Below are 25,033 nucleotides of genomic sequence, written 5' to 3'. Positions count from 1 at the left end.
AGTATGTGGGGAGCCATTGATTAATGTGACTCGTGCAATTCGAGGCACTAACCTTAAAATACATGCCACCTGTACACAATATCATCCGTTCGCATGGTCTGCACAACCCATGCTGGGGCAACTGCCAGCAGGCAATCTACTTTGTGCAGCGGCCGCACTTTTTAGTGGTTCAAGTTTTAAAAAGTTACAGTATTTCTTTCAGTTTGTGGGAATCCATTTCATTGCGAAAACTCAGTTCTACAAATACCAAACCGATTATCTATTTCCAGCCATCAGCGAAGCTTGGAGAATGGAAAAAATGTCAATGGAAAGTACATTCGCGGGCAAACGCTTCAGGCTAGCCGGTGATGGACAGTGCGACAGCCCAGGATTTTCAGCCAAGTACTGCACCTACCACTTTCAGGACATGGAAAGTAAGAAAATTGTGAGTTCGGTGGTCGTGCAGGTGTCACAAAGTACATCCTCAGTGGCCATGGAGAAAGTTGGCTTTGTAGCATCATTGCAAGAACTACAATCGCGGGGAATGGTGATCGACCTGATAGCCACTGACAGACACGTTTCAATTGCCAAGACAATGAGAGAACAGTACAAAAATATAAATCACCAATTTGACGTTTGGCATCTTGCAAAATCAATCAATAAAAAATTGTCGGCTGCAGGTAAAAAAAAAGAATTGCAAGGTATTTCACAGTGGTCCAAGTCAATCAGCAACCATCTTTGGTGGAGCTCAAAAACATGTGAAGGGTCATTGGAAATTCTACTGGAAAAATGGCGGTGAGTAATGTTGCACTGTAGCAACGTACATCGATGGTCGACAAATGAACATTTCCACAAATGTGAACATGGCCATTTGTCCACAGAGGAGGCACGGAAGAAGAAGTGGTTGATTCCTTCATCACCCACTCACAAGGCCATTGAAAAGATTGTATTTGATAAAACTATAACAAGAGATTTGAGGGGACTCACGGAATTCTGCCACACAGGAGATTTGGAGGTGTTCCACAATATGTGCCTAAAGTACAGGCCCAAAAGATTGCATTTTGGCATGGAAGGCATGATAAATCGGACTCTTCTAGCGGTCTTGGCACATAACCATAATGTTGGCCGTCAACAAAGTAGGACGACCGGAACTTTAGGGACGCTTCGCTACAATAAGGCCTTCACTAAAAGAAGTAAACAATGGGTGATCAAACCAGTGTTTGAGGATATGCAATATGAGTTTATTGAGAGACTTATCGTAGATGTCCTCGATAGGCACATACATGGAGTGGTGAACGAACCTATGCAGGGGACAACTGCATTGCCACCCAACATTGCCTCTGTTCCATGTCCACCTAAAGCAGAGCTCATTGAGAAATACACATCACGGTTTAAATGATTGTAATTTGATTGTTCTCTCGAGTCTCCTCATGTTGCAGGCCCAAACTAGAAATGTGTGCTCGCTCAAAGTGAAGGTCAGCTGCTTTGATGTTTTGCTCGGGTGGCGGAACGGCCCACGACCCAGTATAAGGTTCTATTGTGATTTGACCTTGACAGGCCGGGACCATCCCGAAAGACTAAGAAAAGATAATGAATAAAATTTCAGAAACGAAACGATGAGCCACGTTCATTAGAAGAAGTAACGTCGGCAAAGAAGGAGTGGTGTTTCGGGTCTGCCCTACACAGAGACACAATGGAAAATGCAAATATAATGTAAGTAACTTTTGATGAGTTTATACCGCAATTTCATTACTATACAGTGGCTTTAAAGACGGGTTCAGTTGTACTTGTTCGTTTTATGTGGCATATTGTTTTCTACCGCGCACTATCTTGAGGAGAAACATCTGCTTTTACTGAAGTACCTCAAAACCTTCCTCTTTGCTTCTGCTTTCTCTCTCCCTCTCCCCTGCTACAACTGGTCCACTGTCTGCGACCTCGGTCCTGGGCCCTTCCACTCTCCACCTGCACTGCCTCCCTGTCAACCCCTGCACTGGGGGACTGTCTCAGTATCCTACAGCCCCCCCCTTCCCAGCACTTGTTCTGCACTTACCTTGCACTTGCCACCAGCTGGCCCTATTTATTTATTATTTTATGCTACTTACCTTGTACTCCACTCCCCCCCCCCTCCATGCCTCGCCACGCCTTTAAACACTTGTGTACACCCAGTAGCGCTGTCCTCGCTATGAAATGAATAATTTTAATAAGGATCTGATGGTGAGACTAATTTCATTTTTTATGTTTTTAGGTACATCATTCACTACTGTCTGTGTCACGAGTACCAGACACCGGCGGACGGCTTCTACAGCCGCCAGTTGCTTCTCCGCGTGAACAACGTTACCACCCTGACCATTTTATGGGACGATCGCCAAGTACAAGTATGCCCTTACGCGGTACTAACGGTTAGATGCAACATACCTACCGTTGTGGTGGCCTAGTGCCTCGTTGTTGGAACAGCCATGCGATTATCAGTGCGACCGAAGAGCTTATTTTTATCGTAAACCAACACCCTGTGTACTGCACACGAACATCGCTTCCCTCAATACGAACTTTTTGGAACATGAGCAAATAAAAATGCAAATCGCTGAATATTCTCTAAACATTTGATGTCAAATAAATGTACTTTACCACATTTACAATCTTGCGGTTTGATTTCAAAGTACAGTTTCATATTCCAAATTGTGGTGCGCTGTATTGTGAGCTGATCTGTGTTGATTTCCGGGGTCTGTGTGGAGTCGCGTAGAAGACGCCTGGGCGCGTTTGCCTACGCAGCTCAGTCACGTCACGGATAGAGGCGGGGAATATGAATGTTTTGATAAAGTCTGTTTCAGGGGCGGGGGATTTGATTTAGTGCCGCAAAGGCAGGTGAGCCAGGTCGATGGGGCGAAATGATAGGATTATCACAAAATGGAGGCTGATTTCGAGTGCGATAATGGGCGAAAAGTCGGGTAAGGTCCATAGGAAAGTTTCCTACGATCTACCGATTTATGCTTACAAACACATGGCCGACCCGTAGGGACAATAAAAAAAAAGTCCCGGAACTATCCTTTAACTATCTGAATTCTATTTCTATGTAAACTGGTTGTACTATTTTCAAGACTTGGGCCTCATTATAAATTGGCCGTTCTGGAAATAAAGTGCAGGTAATAACAGAGGTATATCTGCCACCCTAATGGCAACAAACTGCTGGTATTACTGGCCCGGTAACACTGGTTCCACTAATGCCGGCAAATCCCCCCATGGAGTCCTTTAGGCATTTCCTTGTGTCCTTTAGGACTCCATGGAATGGGGATTTACCAGCGTTTCTGTCACTTGGAATCTGCCGGTAATTCTGGCAGACTAAGCAGTAGAAACAGTACTACAGTTTGCTGGTATCCAGGTAATACTGGCAGGATACCGACAAACTCGGTATGAGCCGACACACACCCCAGAACATGTGAAAGAAAGTCACAAGTGTATAATCTTTTTGGACACAAGTATTCAGATACGTTTTTATCCCTAACTTGTATAACATTTTCATTTTCACAAAAATGGTAATGGAGTAAGTAAACTTGCAGTCTCATCAGCTGTCAGAAACCCCTCTGAACAGCGCTGGTATGTGACAAGAATGGAAGCTGGGTCAATGAGGGTGTGCCTTGCCCCTCATGTCAAAACCTGCTGCATGATTGAGGGCACATTACAGGAGTTTTCACACACACACACAGAATAAGATGGCTATGTGTACATGATTTGTTTGGCCCTTAACAGAGCAGTGGCCCTTTTCTAAAGCAAAGTGAACCAAGTTCACATAGCTGTATGGACAGGGAAATTACTCGTATACATTTCATTTTCATTTTATGATATATAAATCTAGCCAAGTAGGCTTTGTATAACACAAAACATACAACATTTACATAAAAGTGATGATCTCATACATAGTATTATTAAAATACATATCGCACTTCTAAAATACATCTTAAAATAACCACAATTTTTGTGTAAAATACTATTAAAAAATATATTAAATTAATATCATTACCTCTCATAAAAATCATCCATAGATCAATAATTTCTTTCATGTCAATTGCATTATTATAGGATTTAAAATACTTGGTTCTCAAGTCAATTAAACTTTTGCAGTTCATAATCAAATGATATAGTGACTCAGAGACGTTATTACCGCATAAACGACATTTCCTGTGTTCCCGTGCAATTCCTAGTCTATCCCCTTTCATCTACAATACCTCCGTCATATTGAATTTCATCAATAGATATGTAAGAAACGTACTAACACTTGGATATGCTTTTATATACATAGGGTGCATAATTGTAGTTGATATCTCTTCAAAATACACCCCGCTATTTACTTTCGATGCAATGTTAATAATATTTTGTTCATATGCAATGTCATACAATTTCTTTTTTGCCACCTTTTCAGGACCATTGTAGTTGTTGTTCCAGGTTCACTCCCCAATGTCGATTTCCTATGTAATCTTTGCAAAATGCCCATAGTTACCTTCTAAGCTTACAAAAGCTCTCGTATATGGAACTATAATCGGATCCGTTTGCAATATACACACCTTTTCATAGGACATTACACATTGGCAAATATAGGCATACCATATTCCTTTTATGTTGAACAGGTACAATTATTCCACACTAACACATTGTGGCAAATGTAATAATTTCCTCAGTAATTTGACTTCGAATACCACTAATCGTTTTACAAATTTATGTCCCCATATCTCCACAGCATACAATAACATTGCCCTAACTTTTGCCATGTAAATAGTTAATACTGCCGAGACTGAGTAGCCATTATTTCTTCCAATATATATACTTAATGCATTCGCTGCTACAAGACACCGATCAATGCTGACCATTGTAATACCCAGTTTAACTTCTCATCAATGATGATCCCGAGGTACTTATAGGAAGTAACTTGTTCAACCTTTTTTGATTCCAACTTCCATGAATATTTAGAAAAGACCATAATTTTACTTTTACCGATATTGATAGTCAAACCATTATAGAAAGAATATGCGACCAGGGAGTCGAGCATACGCTGCAGACCTACCGGTGTGTAATCTAAGATTAGCAGGTCGTGGCATATGCAAGCCATCCAATAGTCACACTGTTAATCTTCACTGGGTTTGCTTCGAGAATATTGAAAGCTTTCTTCATGTCTGACAAATATAAATTAAATAAAATGGCAGCATCCTTGTTTTACCCCACAACAAGTTGCCATGGAGTGAGAAAGTCTGCCTGCTGCATTCATCTTATTCGTACGGAGGTTTCTGTGTGGAGTAACATCAACGTTCTCAGTAAACCTTGTGGAATCGCCCAGGAATTCTGTTTCTGCCACAATTTGTTACATAGGACAGTATCAAAAGCAGCAGAGAAATCGATATACGCACAATATACATCTAGATTCCGTTTTCCCCATGCATGCTCTTGCAGTTCTTAGCATCATTAAATTGTGTGTTATACTAGATTTGTCCCTAAAGCCTATTTGGTTCGATGGTAAGATTTTTTCCTCGGCAATCCATGCATTCAATTCCCGAAGCAATAGCCTAGTAAAAATCTTAGAGGAGACATCAAGCATCGCTAACATTCGGAAATATGCCAGCTTGTCCCACAGCCCCCTCTTATGTACCGTTAAGATGTGACTAGTTTTCCATGAGGGAGGAATCACACCTAATTTGCCTATTTGTTTGAATAATAACAATAGCGCGCCTCCCCATAGATCAGGTTGTTTTTTGATCACTGAGTTGCAGACTCCGTCAGGCCCTGCGGCTTGTGAGTTCTTAAGATTTTCAATAATCATAATGATGTATAATTCAGAGACCTTACAGTCCCAAATTACATTTGGAATTGGAAGATTATCATCAGACAGATCTACCTTTCCCAAAGTTTCATTTATGTATTGTTCCCACATTTCCCCAGTGATACTATTAATTGTCAAGTCACGTTTTTTGTTTTTGCTGAGCAAATGCCATATACCTTGGGTGTTATTAGAAAATACCAGCATCACTATTTTTTTCCATTGTTTGATCTCACATTCCCTTTTATGCAATTTAAGCCACCGTTTATAATTCTTTTTAAGATTTTTAATGTGGCATGCAACTGCGTGCGCAGATAATGAAATATCATTTCTACTTAACACACTCCGAATTCCAATGCAAAGGTTCTTTTTTGCATCTTTAATCATCTTATCATTACCATGTCTACGAGGTAACTGTATGTTGGAACGTTCACCTACAGATTTATAGGTTCTCCTCTCAGCTACCTGTTTTTGAATGTTCTGTATAATCTGGGAGAAATTTGACATTATTAAAGTCTCAGTGTTCTTTCCCAACACACCCTCTTTTATAAACTCTGGTAGTAGGACAGCGACTACTTGGTGAGCATTCCCAATGTTACGCTGATGCCATACTATGCAATTTTTGCCATCGTTAATATGAACCATCCCATTACCATCATAGTCAAGGCCCTCATCCCATTGGCTAGGAAGAACAAACGAGAGGCATAGTGGTAAATGATCACTCTCCTCTTTCTCGACAATACCCATATTCCTTATATACTGAAGTCCCATATTATTTTCAAAAATATAATCAAGAGTCGCAGCAGATCTTCCCTCGATTCTAGTGAATGCCATTAGAGCATCTCCTGGAGTTTGACCATTTAATTTTACTAAGTTATGAGCATTCAGTATATTACAAAAAAAATAAGTTCCTAAATGGACTTTTGTTTTGCATTTATCTCACAACCCATATGCCAGGGTTGACTCATCTCCCCTGCACCTTAAGTTTATTAAAAGCAATCTTTTGCTATCTAAATACAATCAGAATAGTTTGAAACTCCCGAAATAGGAGTGCATGGTGGACACAACTGTGGATTCCATTCAGTATATTACGCCATTTGATCTCTTGCCTATTGTGAGACGTCAGGCTCATTCCAGATCTTTGCGAACTACCCAACCACTCTTCATTTGAATTGAGATCTCCAATGTTTGCATTCAGGTCACCCATAAGCCATATTGGGTGATGATGATTATACAGCTTTAACACAGTATCAACGGTCTTCACATTTTCTAGTGTCATAACCATGTTGGGGGGTCATATACATTGATGGCTATTATTGCTTGCGTAAGCCAAGTTAATTTAGTAACCAATACATATTGGGTCGACAAAGGTAATTTCACTATCATCCAAGGTGGTTGGACAGATACCAACAGGCCCCCCTTTGGTCTACCAAGAGGACCCTTAGTAGCTACCTGATGTACAGTACTTCTATCATCCAGCTGAACCTCAGATGTTAACCAAGTTTCTTGAAGTGCTACAATTTTAAACAGTGCCAAATATGAAATAAGACCCTCCTCTTCAAACAGGTGTAAGTGCCCTCTAGTATTCCATGAGTACAACAATTGCAGTGAATTCTGGAATATCGTTAGTGTCGCCCTTCACTGTGTTGGAAACCTGCGAGCATTTGCTCTTGTCGGCACCCCGTCTCTCAAAACTATTTAGAGTATTTACAGGGACCACAGGAATGGCACACGCCTCTGTCGGTAAATCTTTACGAGGTTTCACGACCGGTATCTGCACTTTTTGCGCAGCATATCCCAGGCGCAATAGGTCTACTTCAAAACCCATGGTATAATTCAAAGTTGCCTCAACTTCAAAACATACATTAGTTATATATTGGTTTGTAATTTCTAACTGATCGACCAATCTTATATCTTTAGATGTAATTACCTGAGGGGCACAATAAATTTGAAAATACAGAGAACCGCCGCCCGATTTAAAGGTAATGAGGGCATATCCTTGTGTACTTGGGTAATTTGCAAGGCAGACATCATGCCATTAACATCCCCACGTTCGCTACAGATGGAACCCCCTGCATTAGGATTTTTCATCACCCATGCTTCTGGTATGGTCATTTGCGTCAATGCAACCAGGGAGCCAATGTTTGAAACAGGCCCTACAGTACTTTGTATCTTCTGTACTAGGGTGGTCACATTTGCTGGAGGTGGTGTGGTGCCCTCCAACACATGAACAATTTCATTTTCCACTTCAGTTTTACGTTTGATTGGAGCCTCGGCCAGGGAATTCTTATCCACATGTCCCAATTCATCATTTACTATATGTTCAGAGCCAGATTCCTTCCTCATGTGATTTTGTTCCTTCGTGGGTGCAGCATTTACCCTGGCATGAGTTTGCTTTTTCCTTTTCACAGTTCTATTACTATACATGAATGCATGGTATACACGTGGTGGTTTCCTTTTGCCGGAATTACCTTTTTATCTACCCTCCCTCTCACACTTGTGTCCCTTCTTTTCATTCTAACTTCTTCAGTGGGTTTTACGTGTTCTAAGCCTTGCTTACTTGCACATACATCACAATGTGACTCTCTCATTTTTGAATGAATTAACAATGATTGCACATCAATTTTGGTTTCCAGATGGGCACATTTCTCAAGCAACATGGATAGCAAATGTTCTAAAGCATTGATCATGTCATCTGAATTCATGCTGATATCCACATCTTTTTCCCCAAAGGCCTTCACCATGATCGGTAATGACATTCCTGGTGGGTACTGCAGAATCAGACTTTCCAAGCTGCTCATTTGATTTAAAACTGAATACAGATGGTACAGTGATGTCACAGGGCTCTGTACTCTTATACACTGACTCTACTGTAAGAGCCAGTTTAGCATCAAGCACAGACGACAGGACCAACTTATTTGGTGGGGTATAATACATAGGGGTCGCTACTACCTCAGAGAGAGACATTTCAGGGTCGGTACCCATATACTCAATATCAAACACTTCCAGCTCAGAGTTGGATACACTTTTTGCATTGCTATTATACTCCCTGTGGATCATTACATCAGTACAGCCTGTTACATTTAATTGACCATTCCATACTGCTCTCTACTCTCATTACTGAAGGCACTTTCACCACGTGAGGCATAAAGTCTACCGCCTTAGGATCAAGATTGCTAATGATAATACTTGAAGCAACATTTTCAACCTCAAAATTATTATCATCCACATTGTCGTTTGTTATTTTCGGATGGCCACATAGTACATCACACAAGAGTTTAGCACTCACACATCCCAAATCATTTGTTAATTCCGATGACATGCGGCAATGCCAAGATAGGCATTTTACCAAAATAATCAGTGATTGTATTTCCATGTGCTAACACTTTTTTAGGTCGAGATATAATTTTCGGGACACAGATCCGTCTATTCCTTAGATTCTTATGCATTTCAATTTCTTTGTCGTAATCGTCCATATCATCCCACCGTCAAGGTCACATAGGGAGGAATCAATGGCCCCCGGAGCCAAAAGACAGAGCCAAAGGACAGAGGAATATAGTGAATATAGTGTATCACAAGACTACTACAAAACTACCACCCAGTTAACACGATCACATTTCTTACAATATGTATAAAAAGACTGTCGTAACACAATCACAACACAAGACTCAGAACTCCAGGGACAAGGCACCGGCACCAGCACTGAGTAGGGGACTGATTAAGGAGACAGAAAAGCGCCACGCAGAACAATACTCAGACACGAAAATGCATGGTTTAGCAGAGCAGCACAAGACCTCACTTTGGCATAACGGTCGGATGATTGAACACAATACTATACTCCTAAGGCGTAGTCACCAGCAAAACAGCCACTTTCGAGGCACTTCTCGGAGCGCGCGCACGGGAGGCAACTTTTAATGACACGGCAAGGGGGGGTGTGGCTTCACTACCTAAAATTAAGGAAATAACATATTTAGGGACTAAAATTCAACGTGAGCTTGGTAAAATATATTACATAGTCCAATACAGTCCATAGGAGAGTGCTGGATAGTTGATGATGTGCGTACCAACACAGACTCTTCCTAGGTCTTTAATCCAAAGAACGTAGTCACCAGCAAAACAGCCGCTTCCAAGCCACTTCTCGGAGCGCGCGTGCAGGAGCGCGAGGGAGTCAACTTTTAATGACACAGCAAGGGGGGGGGCGTGGCTTCACTACCAACACAGACTCTTCCTGGGTCTTTAATCCAAAGAACGTAATCACCAGCAAAACAGCCACTTCAGAGCCACTTCTCGGAGCGCGCGTATACATTGGGAGGTTGTCTCAACAGATCTGGGCTTATGATTACTCTTAGGGCTGGGACAGAGTCCCTTCCATGGCAGATATTCTTGTATTCTGCATGCCCACTCATGTACAACATTTCTGGATGTACAAAAGCGTTCTGAAATAGTTTCAAGGTGACTCTGAGGTGCTATAAAGCTCTTAAATAAATAAACAGCTGCCTCCAGGAAACTCTCCAGATGTTTCCAGTGCCGCCCGGAAGGTCAACACAGCCACGGCTTCTATCTGGATTGATGTGTAATCCTGCAAGACAGGAATGCACAGGTCATGACTGTGCAGAAGGGCCTCTACCAAATTCCAATTAGCAGTCAACCTGCAGCAGCATGAACAGCGTGAATGTCATTGATGCTGAATGCATTATCGATACAATGTTTTGCAATACCTCATTTGCTTCACATTTTTGCCAGACAGCCCATATTTATGGAGAGATTGATTACTAATTAGACACGCTATAATCATAATAGTGTACAGTTGCAAGACAATTGCGGTCCAGTATCATCCCTGATAATGCAGACAACTCTGGAATTCCAAGCATTTGGACTATCCTAACACCCATTCCACCTCCCCCACCTTATCTGCAATTAATTATTTCTGGTTCATATCATCTTTGAGGGATTCAAGGTGAAGATGAGGTAATGGGTGCATTTGGGAACTGTGACAAAAGGAGTCTTCCGTGAAGTGAGGAAAAGGTGGATGCAAGTGTCTCTTCCCTTTCTGAACTCACTTAGGTTGAAGTGCTCCCCCACATCCCCTTTTGTGTCCTTCTCATATTAGTTCTCAGAATGAGAGCTCCAGAGGAAACATACTCGACCTGGACTTCGCAGCATCTGCCAATTTAGGGCACGAAACAGAAAAAGCGCAAAAACCCTTTAAAGTAAAACAACTCTGTGCCCACTTGTGCGCCAAAGTATCTTTGCGCGTTTCGTGTATTTATGGATTCCAAAGCGCAAAGTAACCCGATGCGGAAAGAAAACCGAGTTGCGCCTGGAACGCCCACAACATGCCCCAACGCAAACAAAAAATAATTGCCAAAGAACAACCATTTCGCTTACCTTCGTGTCTACCTTTGCCCCACCTAACCTCAAGGCACCCTAACTGCTGGCCTATACCCCTAAGTCATGGAGGCCCCCTCAAGTCCTGACACCACCCACCAGCCCCCCTCACCATGCCACTACCCCAGTCAGCCCCCTCAAGTCCTGACACCACCCACCAGCCCTCCTCACCCCCGCCACTACCCCAGTCAGCCCCCTCACGACCTGACATCACCCACCAGCCCCCCTCTCTCCATCACTACCCCCAGGTTGCCCTCTGACAGTACATCCTCCTCCCTACACCCTGCTGACCTCCATCACTACCGCAGTCAGCCTCCTCAAGACCTGACATCACCCACCAGCCCCCCTCATCTCTGTCACTACCCCCAGGCAGCCCCCTGACAGTACACCCCCCTCCCCACACCCCCTAACCTCCTCCACTACCCCAGTCAGCCCCCTGACAGTGCACCCCCCTCCATGCACCCCCTCACCTCCGCCACTATCCCATCAATCCCCTCAAGTCCTGACACCACCTAGAAGCTCCCCTCACCTCTGACACTACCCCCAGGCAGCCCCCTGACAGTACACCACGCTCCCTACACCCTCTGACCTCGCCACTACCCCAGTCAGCCCTCTCTATTCATGACACCACCCACCAGCCCCCTGACCTCTGCCACTACCCCAGGCAGCCCCCCTGACTGTGTGCCCCTCTCCCCACGTCCCCCTGACCTCTGCCACTACTCCAGTCAGCCCTCTGACAGTACACCACCGTCCCCACACCCCCTCACTTCCGCCACTACCCCAGTCAGTCCCCTGAAGACCTGACGCCACCCAACAGCTACCCTTACCACTGCCACTACCCCAGGCAACACCCTTACAGTACATCCCCCTCCCCACACACTTTGACCCCCGCCACTACCCCAGTCAGCCCCCTCAAGTTTTGATACCACCCACCAGCCCCTCTCACCTCCATCACTACCCCAGTCAGCCCCCTGACAGCACACCCCCTCCCTAGACACCCCTGACCTCCACCATTATCGCAGTCAGCCCCCTGACAGTCTTCCGCCCTACCAGTCCAATGTGGAGCTGCAATTTACCTCAGCCTCTCTGGTTTGCCTCCACCATGAAGCATACCTGCCACATATCCTCCACCAACACGATAAACTGGTAGCACTTTTGTTGAATCCAGTACTGGAGCATCTCCTGCCACTGCCTAGTAGACCCGAATCTACAGCACCTCAACTGGATAGTACACTGTGCCACCACCTACACTGGGGCCACCCCATGTACATGTGACATGGAAATACAATGCAAAGTGACATGTCTATAGTGCCCAAGTGCCATTGCAACGACTTCTAAGCACTGCAAGTGAATGCCCTTGGAGGACAAAAGTATACAGAATCATAGAGTGTGTATATCCACAATGAATGATTGTGCGCATGTCAAGCTGTGAAAAAGTAGCCAGGGTGGTAGGGGTGTTAAAGTCCCTGTCAGGGGCAAAAACATGACAGGCCTGTGTATGGGTGATGGGAAGCCAGTCAGAGAGTGTGTGATTCAGTGAAACAGGAAATGTGTGCTGCCACCTTGAAACAGCAATCATGGGACTCATCTGCATTCCAGTGGCAGAGGTGGTGCATGACATGAGAGCAGGTAGTGCGTGACTGCAGATGTGTGTGGGTGAATAACCATGACATGTGAGTGACACAGCAATCAAACCTCAAATGCACAAGTAATGTGTCCAGGCCACCCATGCACTGTGAGCCGACTTCTCACTGCAGCACCCACAATGCCAAATACACACAACAGTGAACGCAGCATGGGACCATACACAATCCCATGCACAATCCCAAGCATGTGCCAAGGTAACACTTGAACAACAGTCGACCTGAAATGAAATCAAGACAAAATAAACTCCACATCCAGTGGCAAACGGGCAGAGGCAATACAGATGACACCCGATACAACACACAATGAAAACATGTGGTACATATGGCAATACACATGAAGAGGTGGCACCCCATCACCAATGAGAGACTATAAAAACTATCATAAAACATCCACATATCACAACCATACCTGTATGTATACCATCACACACACAACTGAAGCCTTCACTCCAACAATACCAACACACTGATGCTTAACACGCAGTACCCCTGCACACAGAATAGAATCTGGAAATCATCCAGTTCACCCTCAAGCTGTCTGATGGCCACACTCCAACATGTTAGGCACATGTGCATCCCTCCCCCTGCAAACATCACAGCATCAACATGACACACACAGTGAGGCCACAATGCACATGACCGACAATGAAAAAATGCACTGGGATAACATTAAAAAATCAAATGCATAGACAGGCAAATAGACTGCACGAAGCGTGGAATAAGCTGATGCAAAACCTACATTAAAATTGAACTATATAGACAATAAAATGAAAGGAATGTCAAAATAGTTCAGGAAAATGAAAAAAATAGAAGTAAAAAATGAAACCTAACCGTAAAGAACTATTTACACAGGTAGCAGGCTATTCCTCTCAGATCTCAGACAAAGCCTTGACCAGGGCTCAGTCACAAACAACATCCTCCTCCCTGAGGAGGGCCTCCGATGTCGCCTGGAGGGCTTGCAGGGTGGCCACCATCTGCTGCTCTGCCTCCTCTGCCGACCTGCAAGTAGCCAATAGGATGGTAGTCTGTCTCCTTGCTCGGTGCAGCACCACCTCAGCTCTGGCCACCCTTACTGCTGCCTCTCTGCCACCAGCTGCCTCTGGTACCTCTGAAAAACATACGGCAAACCCTGCATGGCCTCCTTTTGATTCTACTGCCTCAATGGTGCCACATGCCTCCTCGGGGTGGAAACTCCTTTGACATTATATGTCCTCCTCCACCTCCATCAACCTGGATGTCTCCAGGGTGTCTTCCCCAGTGGATGGCCTCTTTATGGCATCACCCTGTGTCATCGCTGCTGAGGTGTCCCCTGCCTCTTTCAACATCTGGGACTTACCCCCAGCAGCCACTCCTGATGGTCCAGGCACTCCCTCAGCCACATTGTTCTTCAGAGAGGAGGTGTCACAGGGGAGTGGCTGGGGTCTGCATCTTGGTCTGGAGGCCCGGTCCCTGCATCCACGCTCCACAGCACTGCTTTCACCCTCTTCCCTAGCTGCAGCAACTGTGGGAAAGTGGACAAAGAACATTGACATCAGTCAACAGTGTCCAAGCATGTGTGGCATGCACAACATTTACAGTAACATGAAGTCACCATGGGTCAACCTGCAACAGCCACACACACACACACGCCCATGCAATCCCATGAAAACTGACACACAAGTGTAGGGGCAATGATGACTCAGTCATGACAAATTCACATGTCAACACAGCACATAGACGGTGGTCCACAAACATGTAGCAAGAAATATGACATGGCACAATAGCAATGCCAAAGTGACCCAACTATAATCTGCTGCTTTGCCACAGGAGTCATCGCACTGGAGCAGAAGGGCACAGCTGTGGGCAGGGAGTCAACTGGCAGGTTGGCAAACCACGTTATGCATGGAAGCACAGATGGACTGGGGTACTGCTGGGAACACGTTGGTGGCAAGACACCCAGTTGAATGCTGGATCTCAGTAGATACTCATGATTGTACTAATGCTTGGGCATCTGTACACACAATTACATGAAGCAACATGCCTCCCTGACAGCCTGACCTGCAAGCATCCAACACATTAAGGCACAAGCGAGTATGCTGTAGCCCAAGCGCATGCACATGGCATGATCACACGTCAACTCAGCGTTTACATACAGTGGGATGACAGATCACATCAGCGTCCCTGAAAGGTCAATGCATCAACATGACAATCCCCAACATCTCGTACATTGCACCTAAACTATGGAACTCACTCCCTGCCCCCCTCAGAACTGAAGCATCCATCTCTGCTTTCTGTAAAAATCTCAAGACCACTCTCCTGAACTAACGCTGTTAGCACGTCCACTGTTCCTAATATGTATATTGTAATATAAATGTAATATAAATAGAATGTTATCTATGTACATATATCTTATCTTTTCTCTACATTCACATGACAAATGTACTATTATTTTATGCAAATTTGCACACGGTATGTAACAAATGCGACATGATATTTTCTGTAACTAAGCATGTTTCTGTAACAAGTGCCACGATGTCTATGGGCTGTTGTGCGCTATATAAATATGAATAAAACAAACAAACATACACACGTGTCACCTCAAGATGTTGAGGGTGGATGGCTACACTCTGAAATGTACTACACAATAATCAGTCCTTCATGCATGCTACTCACATGGGCACAACATCATAATCTGGCATCCTTACTGTCCAAACATGTGCCACCATCAACTGACATTGCATGCGCACGAGTGGCGCAAGTCACCAACTACGAACACTGCACATAGCAGACATGTCCAATCAACAGATGTCTGACATCACACATAGTGAGCATTGTCTGGGGGCTGCATGCCACTGTGGATCAATGGAGCACACATGTTGCACACAGAAAGGTGAAACTGCAATCATGCATGCCCATGCACAACACACATGCATTGTAGAGCAGTGCCCCACATGGCTACTCACCAGCAGCCTCCAGACACTGTTGCAATCACATATCTGGGGATGGAGTTCTGGGTAGAACCTCTCCAGGGCTCGCATATCGGCTGATGAAAACCTGAAGCAGTCCACATGGTGCTCCTCCACTGAGGCACCTGCCTTGAGGGCAGCTAGAGACTTGGAGTGGGTCTGGATATTGAGGGTTGCCCATCGCTTATGCATGGTCTTCGGCAACAGTCTGCCACCCCCTCCGTGTTGATGGCAGCCGCGATGGTCACCCAGATCTGTTTGCGTCCTTCCTTCCCCAGTTGCGTTGCTGGGTTGAAGAGGGCATCATAATTCTCCACGACCCCATCCACCAGGATGCCAACTTCACTGGAGGTGAAGCTGGCAGCTCTCTGCCTTGCTGCTGTGGGGGTGCCGCTCGGTGATGAGGAGGATGGAGAATATATACTAAACAGAGAGGATGCCCTATGTGCTGAAAAATTCAATAAATGTGTTTCAGAAAGCGCATGCTGAGGACCAGAGAGTGTGTTCTTATTAAAAATATATCATTTTATTCTGTTACAATTTCATAAAATACATCATTTTTGAACAATTATAAGACAACAATTCATTTCCAATCAACATATATTTTTGTGAACAAAAGTGTTTTTGTGCAAATAGCGCATTTTTGTTCAAACATTTCTCCTCTGTGTATATCACTAACACACGATTCTACTATTCATCTTCACAATCAAATCTAGTTTGTATAGAAACATTCTAAATAACTTTTACAGTAGTAATATTCCTACTTTTACAGTCCACCATTATGTATCAACTATAAGTATCCAAGATTATTCTAGTAGTATTCCTCTCATCATTGGATTTCCATTTGTATAGTATCGACTTGACATCAATTGGCTAGATTTTACAGAACCATTGGTTAACGTCTTCTTCAGGATTAGTAGACTTATTCAAGGAATAGAAAACTAACAGTTTAATACATTCTAGATAATATCGTTATCTCTTAGTTCTGCTGTTTCTGCTCGAAGGTTTGCAGATACTGGAACGATTGTCCTTCTCTGCCTGACAAATAGATTGTCTCTTGTTTCTTGAAACAGTTCTTTTTTCTGAATATAAAAATGTCAACATAAGGTAATAGGTTCGGCAAGTCTCTTATTGTGTGTGTTCAAAATAAACAAGATCTAAATCAATGCCTCTTATCTGTTTCACTCCAGAAGACATGTTGCTTCTCTGTCAGCAAAAGTGTGCTCTCTGTCAACACTTCCTCGATCTGTCCCTCGGCGGAAAGTTTACAGCCTTCTCCGGAAATTGTGATGATGATTAGAAAGTTTAACCTGCACCACAATACCATGCAGGAGCATGCTCATCTGTGTAGAGTTTGCTGGGTCTCTGATGAAAGTGATGATGTCAACACTGGCAGGCCTCCCCACAAGTTCTGGAAAGTCCTCAATTAGGCGAAAGAAAACGTTGCTTGCCAGTCTGCTATCTTCTGGTAACAGGGACATTTGTCTTGTCCTTGCTGAGTCCTGGAACTGCTTGGCACTTACTTTGAGCAGCTTCTGTGATTTCGATGAGCTTGAAGAGCAACCTGAATCATGATTCCATTCAGGATTTTGCTCAAACGTTCTGTGATTGCTGGATCTCGAAGAAATGTCAAGACGTCAGTGTGTCTCCCAACAAGATCTGGACAGTCTTCCATTAAGCGAAAGAATAGCACGCTGACGAGTCTATTCGCTGCTTCTGCTGCTTGGGACATTTGTCTTGTCCTCCCTGTACACCGGAAGCAGGAGGAACTGCTCAGCAATCACAATGAGCAGCCTCCTTATTGTCTTTTCGTTTTCAGGCTCTTGAAGAAATTCAGTGATGTTAGTGAGTCTTCCCACTAACGACGGGTATGATCTCAGTACTAACTCGAAGTATGTTAAAATGTCCTTAGTGACGTCACTATTGTGTGACACCATAAGTGAGTCCAAATAAGGTTCTTGTATGAAAAGAGTCTGGATACTGTATTTGCTTCCAGTTTGTGTGTCCTCGATCAAAATGTGGCATGTCCTTTTCTCACCAAGACTTCAGTATGCCTCAGTCCAAAGTTCAAAGTCAGCAGACTATTTTTTGGCTCATACGTACAACTTTCTTCTTCACCCTGCAACTAGGATGCACAGTGTCTGTTTTTTATGTCCCTATCCTCTTTTTTGGTCAGAGGAAATGTCCAAATTTAAGCCACAACTTGCACAAAAGTTCTTTGTCTTTGTTTTGCTGGTTATGCGTCCTTCTTCCTCATCATGGATCTCGTCTGAACGTGCTGTGGTTCTTCCCCGTTGTCTGTAGTCTCTATGCGTTGGGGTGCGGGCAGGGGTCCTTCTCCGATGTATGGCTTGATGTCACCCAAGAATATCCAAGCTCTTCTTCCCTGTAGCTTGACTGCAGAGGCAGTGACGTCTTCCACTCTGAATGGACCCTTGAACCTTGGCTCATCCCACTTCTTTCTCGTGTGGTTTCTCTCCAGGACCGTGTCCCCAGGAAACAGTGGTGGAACACGTAAACCCTGAACTTGGTCTGTTGTAGTATCTCCTTCTGTGTTCTGTGCTGCCCTGCACCCTTTTTGTCATCGCTGCAGCTGTCCTGAAATTACAGTAAGACAAGATGGCCTGCAATTCAAGTAATTTTGCATTTAGACCCTAAAACTTCTCCTGTTGGCTGAGCCTCACATCTAGCTCTCTCTCGGGGTGTCAGTGGCGTGTGCATCCTTCTGCCTGTTATGATCTCGTGCAGCGTAAGGTGATGGTCAGAACCAGGCTAGTGTCTGAGCACGTACAGTGCCAATGGAAGGCAGTGATGCCATCCCTTCTTTAGAGTAAGCTTCAACTTGGCTACCCTTTCCTTTAACAAGCCATTGAGCTTCTCGCATATCCCATTACCTTGAGGATGATACGCCAAAGAGAACTTGTGCTTTATACCAAGAAACAAGCTAATCTGTTCAAAGACTGCATTAACTAAGTGAGTCCCATTATCTGATCTCATGACCTCACACACTCCCCATCTGGGAAATATCTCCCTCACCAGAAATGTGGCCACACAGGTAGAGTCTGGGTGTGTACATGGACCTGCTTCTATCCATCTAGAGAATGGACACCCCACAACAATTAGGTACCTGTACCCCTTACATACTTGAATCCTATCGACATAATCGACATGCAAGCGCTGAAAAGGTCCATTGGGACTTGGGATAACTCCTCTAATTACTCGTAGTGTATGCCCAGCCGTGAATTGTTGGCAGATTATACAGTTCACAATAAAAAATGCAACGTGCTCTGCTAAATTCGGTATAAACCAGTCTTCAGCAATCGTCGCTGCTAGATTCTCTTTTGTCATGTGTGCTGGAGAATCCAATTGTTCCAGTGCAATCTTCAATAAGTCTATTGGCATCACCGGTTTACCAGTGCTGTCTTGTCGCCACAAGCTCTCGGAGTGGTTTAAAGAACACACTCGCCGCTTCCACAGATTTTTCTCCTCCTGTGGTGCCTCCCCTTGGAGTTCCATTAATTGGTTTTTCTCCATGTTGCTATAACTGTCGGGTTCACTTCGCACAACAATCATTCTCTCATGCGCATCAGTTATTTCCACATCCATTATAGCTTCGTCTTTGGTAGACACACGCTTGGCTTCTGTGTCTGCTGCTTGATTTTCTCGTGAGATAAAATCTGTCCCTTTCGTGTGGGCAGCGCATTTCACGACCGCTATGCCCACTGGGATCTGTAGTGCCTTAATCAGTCTGTCCGAGAGGGCTGTGTGCTGCACTGGCGTGCCATCCGCGCGGACATAGCCCCTCCTTTTCCAGCGAGCTGATCCTGCATGCACTGTTGATGTCTCATAGGCGGAGTCACTGTACACCGTTACTTTTTGATATTGATATTGATGATGATATTTTATTTCTATAACGCTCATACACAAGTGTTTCAGAGCGCGACAAGGCAAGGGAAGGGGAACAGGGGAGAACAAAAACAACAATCTTACTAGGCCCAGTGACATTGAAAACGTGCAAGTGCAGGGTAGAGGGGGAAGGGAGAGAAGTGCATGGAAGGGGGAACAAAAGGAGAGTGCGGAGCGAGAAGGAAAAAACAAAAATAATAATAAAATAATAAATAAAAAGGCAACAAACAATGGGAGTGCAGCCAGCAAGTGGCAAGAGCTGGGTTTATGGCAGCAGGCCGGGTTGGTCTGAAAGTACAGGAAGAAAAGGGGAGGGCTGTATGGGTACAGATACAGACCCCAGTGCAGGGGGTGGCCCGGAGGCAGTGTGTGAGGGTGGCAGGATGAGCAGGTACCTGGGCCCTGAGGACAGAGGGTGGCCAGGTGCATGGTGCCGAGGGAGAGTAGAATCAACAGGGGAGAGGAGTGGAGAAGGCACTACGAAGTTACTTCCTGGTCTGCGTGATTCTCGAGTGCGAGTATCAACGCCAATAATTCTGCAGCCTGTGCTGAGTAATGAGATGGTAATCGTGCACTAATAAGTACTCTAAATTCTCCATTTGTCGTGTGCTTCATCACAGCGGTGCCTGTACATCTTTGCACATCATTTTGATCGATTCTCGAAGAACCGTCAATGAAGACAATTTCCCCTTCAGCCAATACATTTTCTTTCACTCTGGGAATCTCATCATAGAATTCTTCATAATTTGCGCAGTCATGGATCGGCTCTCCTTCAGTGACTGGTTCTGCTATAAACATAGCAGAGTTCACTATTTTACATCAAATTATCTTAATCGATGGATTCGATATGATCACTTCATATGCAGAAGCTCTCCGAGATGTCAATGTGCCCTTTGGTTTCTCCAGTACAGCAAATAGCGCGTGCTCGACAAACAACGTCATTGAGCATCCCATCACAATGGTTGTAGCTTTCTCTATGGCGAACGCTGCGGCAGCTAATCTTTGTTCGCACTGGAAGTGACCCCTCATCACTGGGACCAGAATTCCACTGTAGTATGCCAGGGGCTTGTACCCCAATGTGATTCTCTGTGTGAGTACTGCTGTCATAACACTGCCATTCGTGTGTGAAAACAGGTACAATTTCTCTGCATAATTGGGAATACCTAAAACTGGTGCTGTGCAAATGGCCCTTTTTAGTTCAATAAATCCTTCTTAATTGATATTGATTGATATTTTATTTCTATCATGCTCGTACACAAGTGTCTCAGAGTGCGCCAAGGCAAGGGAGGGTAACAGGGGAGAACAAAACAGCGATCTTACTAGGCCCAGTGACATTGAGAACATGCATGTGCATGGGAGGGGGAGGGGAAAAGTGCATGGAATGGGGAGAAGTGGAAAGTGCGAAAAAGAGGAGAAACAGTTAAATAACAATAAATAAATAATAAAGGCAACAAACAGTGGTAATGCAGCCAGCAATTTGCAAGTTCTAGGTTTAAGACAGCAGACAGGGTAGGTCTGATAAGTGCAGGAAGAAAAAGGGGGGTCTGTATGGGTACAGATACAGACCCCAGTGCAAGGGGTGGCCCGGAGGCAGTGTGGGAGGGTGGCAGGATGAGCAGGTACCTGGGCCCGAAGGACAGGGGGTGGCCAGGTGCACGGTGCCAAGAGAGAACAGATCAGCAGGGGAGAGGGGGAGCGAATGCAGAAGAAAAGAGGAAGGTCTTGAGGTGCTTCCGGAACCGAAGATGGTTCTCCTCAAGTTTTAGAGTGGCAGGGAGGCTGTTCCAGAGGGAGGCCCCAGCCGAAGACAGAGATCTACCCCCAGCTCGTTTCTTAGAAAAACAACTGACCCTGAGGGAGTTGGAGGTAGAGGAGCGAAGAGCTCGAGAGGGGAGGTATTTGTGGAGGGATAGCTGAAGGTATTTTTGAACCAGGCCCCAGAAAGCCTTGTGGACAATGCAGAGGGTTTTGAATTTAATCCTTGCATCCACTGGGAGCCAGTGGAGATATTACAGAGCTGGAGAGATACGATCCCAGGGCTTGAGGCCAAGGACAAGTCTTGCAGTCCTGTTCTGGATTAGTTGAAGAGGGCGGAGAGTAGAGGCAGGTAGATTTAGAAAGAGGCTGTTACAATAGTCCAAGCTAGAGAGAACCAGAGCTTGGGATACCATGAGCTTCTGGGGGAAGGAGACGAAAGGCAGAGTACCTCTGAGGAGATGCAGTCGTAAATTTGACTTTTTAGAGACCTCAGAGATGTGGGCAGATAAGGAAAGGGTGGTGTCAAAGATGACCCCGAGGTTCTTAGCCTCGCAGGTGGGGGTAGGAGGAGGGCCAAGGGAGGCCGGCCAGAGAGTGAGGGAAGGATGGTGAAGGTGTGCCGATGAGGAGGATCTCCGTCTTGCTGGCATTCAGACAAAGATCATTGGCGGCACACCAATCTTGAATGGCAGTTAGGCAATCAGAGATGAGAGAGGGAGAGGAGGTGGCAGAGGGCAGCCTGAAAATGAGTTGAGTGTCGTCAGCATAGCACTGGAAATTTGAGCAGAAAATGACAATGCAGTGGACAAGAGTTGCCAGGTATTGGTTGAAAAGCCAGGGCGAGAGGTTAGACCCCTGGGGAACGCCACAGGTAGAGAGGAAGATAGATAAAAGGAAGGACCCAAGTTGGACCTTCTTCCATAGTTTCAGTCCATTCGGTTTTTTCTTTCGTCCCCTGTGCCTTCTTTAGGGCTTGTAACAAGGGCTTGGTATATGAGCTGTAGGCAAATACCCATGCCCTGACATAATTGCATAATCCCAGGAAACTCTGCATCTGTTTTATCGTGTGTGGCTTGGCTGTGTTCAATATGGCTTCAGTCCTTTCAGGGGTAACCCTTTTCCCCTCATGTGATATCAGCTGGCCTATGTACAGCACTTCTCATTGACAGTATTGTAACTTCTCTTTGTCAACTTTATATCCTTTCTCAGCCAATACAGTCAATAGCTGAATAGAATCGTGTCTGCAAGTTTCTTCTGTTGTGCTGCAAATTAAAATGTCGTCTACATATTGCAAGACAACACTCTCTAATGCAATGTTGCTTAAGTTCATCTGCAGGACTCTGTTGAAAATCGAAGGAGACTCACAGTACCTTTGAGGTAACCTTGTGCTTTTCAGACGCATTTGTCTGAACGCGAATGACGTCAAATCTTGTGAGTCTTTGTGCAATGGGATTGAGAAAAATGAATTTTTCAAGTCAATTACTGGGAAATATTTGGCCTCAACAGGTATATTACATAGGATTGTGGACGGGTTAGGGACTAGAGGGAACTCGGCCTCTACAATATCATGGTAGTGTGTTCTTTTTTTTTGTTGAAAATGTAGTTTTTATTAAGGTTTTCATTTTCATAACAAATAATGCAAGCTTGAGTTCAGCAAAGTGTACATTACAGATGAGAAAAAAAAAGAAAAATTTGTAATACAACGTATTCCCCTATCCCAGCCTTTCCCTCCCCCCTCTCTTTCCCCTACCATGGTTCAGAGAGCAGTAATAACAATAGAGTCTATTTCGGAGTCTGAGAAAGATGTGACACGGGCATAGGGCGAAATCAGGATGGGCATGGGTGACTCAACGCGTCAGGGCCCACACGTCCAGGTGGCTGTTCCCGGTCTGGGCTATATCTTCACGGTTCAGGTGAGGTGAATGTCTTATGGTGTTTTCCCATATTTGTCAAAAAAGGGAAGCCATAGGGACTCTATGTTTGATTTGGATTCATCGAGCAGGTGGGTCAAAAATTCCATGTCATATATTGGCCGTGTTTTTGATACCCATTCCTTCTCCCCAGGGGGTTGGGGCGACTTCCACCTTTGGGCCGGCTACCAACATCACCTGCAGCATATGGTCATGTTTAACCTTGGGACCCCCTTCCACTTCAATGCCAAACAACATCAGCCAGGGGGATAAGGTCCTCTCCATCCCATCCACCTCCTTTATCCAGGACAGAACCTCATTCCAGTAAGTTTGTGCCACCCGACACTTCCACCACATATGTATGTAGTCTCCCTTTTCGGTATGACATTTCCAGTAGTGTGGGTTATATCCCTTTCTCATTCTGGCTATCCTCTGTGGGGGGTAATGCCATCTATGGATTAGCTTGAGAGCCTGGTGGCGGTATTGGGGTGCAGTCGTGGAGTGGTTGGCCTGTCTACATAGCTGAAGCCACCTCTTTTCGGCAATGCGTGCACCCAGGTCCCTCTCCCATTGGAGCTGGCAGGCGTGGGGTCCCGCGGGACAGAGAGTAGCAGGAAGCTATAAAGTCATGATATCACCCCTCTGGTTCCATTGTGTGTGATGAGGAACTTCTCAAAGTCCGTTAGGTCTCGTCTAAGTGTGTCACCCCATCTGCTTTCGGTCAAGGCCCCCTTAAATTGTAGGTAGCGAAAGGGGGAGAGGTTGGGAAGATCGAGAGCTTCCTTCAAGTCCCCCAACGATATGAACACCCCCTCCTGCCAGAGCTGCCCAGCTCTACAGAGGCCCGCTTCGTACCATTGCTGGAACGCCAGTGGTTCGTTGATCCCTTCCCAAAGTGGAGGAGCCCAGATGCAGCTCAGGGGTGAGGGCCATGTTGTGAGCCATCTAAGGTAACCCCCTTCCTTCCATATGGACCACAAGACCCCCAGGACCGGGTGTCTCAGAATTGTTTTGGGGATACTGGCCTTGGGGACCCACAACCATTCATCCAGTGTGTATGGGGAGAAGGGCAGGTTATCTAGTCCTACCCACTGCTTTTTCTGGCCCATCGTCAAGTGATCTACCAGAATTTGGAGCTGTGAAGCCTTGTATTATGTGTCTAGGTCTGGGAAATTGACTCCCCCCTCGTCTTTGGGTCGTATTAGAGTGTCATATGCAATTCTATGGGATTTTCCCCCCCAGAGGTAACGGAGGAGGGCCCGTTTGATCTCTAGAAGGAATGACTTTGGTATTTGAGTCGGGAGCATCTGGAAGAGATACAGAAATTTAGGGAGGATCACCATCTTAATGGAGTTGAGGCGTGCCATCCATGAGAGACCGGATTTTGCCCATCGTTCGAGGTCACGTTTGATTGCCGACCAGAGGGGGGGGTAATTTGCTCTAAAAAGATCTGCTAGGTCCGATGGTATCTGGATCCCCAGATAGCAGAACCCCTCAAGTTGCTTACGAAATGGGAGGGTTTCAATGTACTGCTTCTCTACCTCGTCGAGGCGACCCACTGAGAACGCGATTGATTTATCTAAGTTTACCTTATAGCCTGCCAGGGTCCCGTATTGCTCTAGGCTGTGCATCACTTCTGGGACTGATTGGGACGGGTTGGAGAGGTATAGTAGTACGTCGTCTGCGAATAAGGTTATTTTG

Source organism: Ambystoma mexicanum, chromosome 2p (assembly GCF_040938575.1).
Source record: "Ambystoma mexicanum isolate Mex_15411 chromosome 2p, UKY_AmexF1_1, whole genome shotgun sequence".
Classification (NCBI taxonomy): domain Eukaryota; kingdom Metazoa; phylum Chordata; class Amphibia; order Caudata; family Ambystomatidae; genus Ambystoma; species Ambystoma mexicanum.
The sequence above is the reverse complement of the archived record's forward strand: the minus strand, read 5'-3'. Positions refer to the sequence as shown.